Source organism: Poecilia formosa, unplaced genomic scaffold, assembly GCF_000485575.1.
Source record: "Poecilia formosa unplaced genomic scaffold, Poecilia_formosa-5.1.2 Scaffold2, whole genome shotgun sequence".
NCBI classification, from domain to species: domain Eukaryota; kingdom Metazoa; phylum Chordata; class Actinopteri; order Cyprinodontiformes; family Poeciliidae; genus Poecilia; species Poecilia formosa.
Genome location: NW_006799941.1, coordinates 3,168,254 through 3,171,272, shown reverse-complemented (window position 1 = coordinate 3,171,272; position 3,019 = coordinate 3,168,254).

The window sequence follows — 3,019 nt, the reverse complement described above, 5'->3', positions numbered from 1 at the left end:
TCCCCTTAGGGGCTCCGTAAGCATTTCCCCCAATTTAGTTGGGGAATTTTATAATAATCCAGGAAAATTACATAAAAAAAAAGAAAGAACAAAAAGCTAATTGATGAGAAATAATGATCTATAGGGAATTGAAATGTAGGTGAAATAACCACATATATATTAAATATTATTCCCACAACAAAAAGAATAAAGTAGAGTCTATTTACACTCTTGTAGATAACATCTAACCTGAACCATGTGCATAACTCAGAAATCCAGATGAATACCTCTTATTGTTTGCTTGTATCTTTCTTATCATTTGCTGTGGGAGGGAGACAGAGTGTTGAATATTTAACCCAACATGAAGTGCTGGTGGTTAAAATTTATTCAAGTCAGGGCGCCATATGAAAAAAGACATATAAACTGAAGGTAAATAAACTAGTCAATATGTTTCCAGTGTGTGAACACTAGATGGAGACAAAGCTCATTTAGTGTTTTCATAAACCAGAACTCTCTAGTCAAGCTTAAATGGGTCTTAGATAAAGTTCAGCTCAGTTTAGTTCAGTTTATTTATTTATTTTTTTTTAAAGGACAATAGATGATTTGGAAAATTTGCATGCAAAAACGTGAGATTATGGTCCAGGGGGTTAATTTCCATCCCTAGTTCCACTGACAGGTTGGTGTTAAAAGACAAATAATAAAAAAAACAAGAGAAAACAAATGAGTCTGTAAAAAAGAAAACAAACAATGCAATTCACCCCCTCAAAAACAAAAACATAACACTGAGCCAGAGAGTTACTAGCTAAATGACAAAATAGTTTTTTTTTCTGAAATCAGGAAGCAGAAACGTTTTTAGTTCAGATTTACAAGAGCTCAGACTGATTGTTGCTTCGAACTTAGAGTGCTTTCAAATCACTGGTTTACATTAAATCCTATTAAAAATTAAATAAATGTTGTCAGTTACTCTCCCTCTTAATGTCTCCCTGTACTCAGTAAAATACATTTCTGCCATCTAGTGACAGGAGACAGTTATATTTTAACATTCTCAAAAGTACAAATCGTCTTCTGACCAGAGCGTTTCTAAACACAGCGGACCCCCACCACTCGTGGTTCACTACTTACAAATTATCCCATGGACATGATTTCAAATTATTTGCAGAAAATCCACCCATTCATTAATAGGTTTTGTAAATATTCCACAAGAAAATTCCACTTGGGAAGTTTGTATTTATATTTAAAATATAAATACAAATACATCAACCCCAGATCTTAAAATAGTAAAAATACATGTTCAGCGAAAGAAGCAGGTCTTTCCTTTAAGACCTTTTCCAAAAGAAGAGGACACATTTATACTGGATAGGTTATAGGAGAAATGCTATTAATAAATTTCTCTGGATGGCGGGAACCTTCACCTCCGGTGCTACTAAGCCAGAGATATATTTGAACAGATTATGTCCCTTAGCATTGAGCAGGGTCTATTGGATTAAATCTGCCTCTAATTATCTAAATCATCATTGAAAAACTGTTCATTCATTTACTTTCACTACAGCAAAAGTGATCTCAGATCACCTGTCAAGCTCTAAAATCTGCCATATCTTAAAGACCCAGCAGCTCCACAACCTTCAATTTGAGCATTGGACTCACAGACTGCAGGCTTACCTCTGGATTAGAGATTATCTGAAAGAAGAATGGGAACAGAGGATTTACTTATCAGGCTCCTCTCTTGTTGAACCGACTGCCAGCAACGGGTTCAGGAAGCGGGCACGCTCTCTAGTTCTGGAACTGAGGTTTGCTGCGGTGAACTCAAACTATTCATCTAGTTATGAACTGTGGCAGCTGATGTCACTGACAGTAACTGCTCACAGCTTCATTCTTATAGCATGTATTCATCCCTCAATGCATTCTGGTTTTGCTGGAGGTTAAAAGAAAGGTACACCAAGGAACAATTTAAAGCAAATAATTTAAAATAGAAGACTAAACAAACGGTGAGGATCACGTGGATTATACATGTAGGCTTAAAATAACATTTGGACTGAAGAGAGAGTTCTCCTTAATTTTTCCACACACTTTGCACAGAGCACCAGGCCTAGAGTATGATACTGTTGTGTCCAAAGGGTGGGCTAGGAGCCATTTATGGCCCTAGAGGTGATTTTGTGTGCCCCTAGTCCACAATAAAATGGATTTTTTTTTTCTTTTGCGTTCCCTCGCAAAAGGTTTTGTGTTCCCTCGCAAAACTTTTGCGTTCCCTCGCAAAAAGTTTTGTGTTCCCTCGCAAAACTTTTGCGTTCCCTCGCAAAACTTTTGCGTTCCCTCGCAAAAGGTTTTGCGTTCCCTCGCAATAATCTACTGATCAGTTCATGCGGCATCATTGATACTGTAAGCCTTTTTTACGGTGGCCGCCGTACTTTCTGCTTTAATACAAGCTTATAAGGTTTTTCCATGGACTATTGAGTTATTATCGCGGGCAATCAGTCATCTGATTGCGTCTCTATTGTGTTCGTAGTCTGAATGGTTTAAAGGGCTGCTTTCTGTGCCGTTCCATCTGAGCCTTAACAGACTAAACAAGCAGTAAATAAATCGATTTTCAATCAGTTTTTTTTTGCACCAAAGCGTTAATAATAATAAACACGTTTTCACTGAGGCTCTATAAGAGCAATATGAATGAAATAAGTAATTATTGATATGACAGGAGCAGCGGCTTTGACACCTGGTGGTGGGCGTGTCGATGTGGGAGTGACATCATGAAGTATGAATGGGAAGGTGACGCTGCTGGCTCTGTGTGTATGAGGAAGCGGGTGAGCTGGGTGGTCAGTCCTCGCAAAGTTTGGAGCATAATAAAAATTAAAAAAATCGATAATTGTGACAGAACCAAGAAGAGGTTAGCAGTTGATTGATACACGGACAGATGAGATTCCCCGAGTTAATCCAGTGCGGCAGTCTACCACCATTAGTTTGCTGTGTTTTATAATAATAAAACGTGTTTATTATTATTAACGCTTTGGTGCAAAAAAAAAAAAAAAAACTGATTGAAAATCGATTT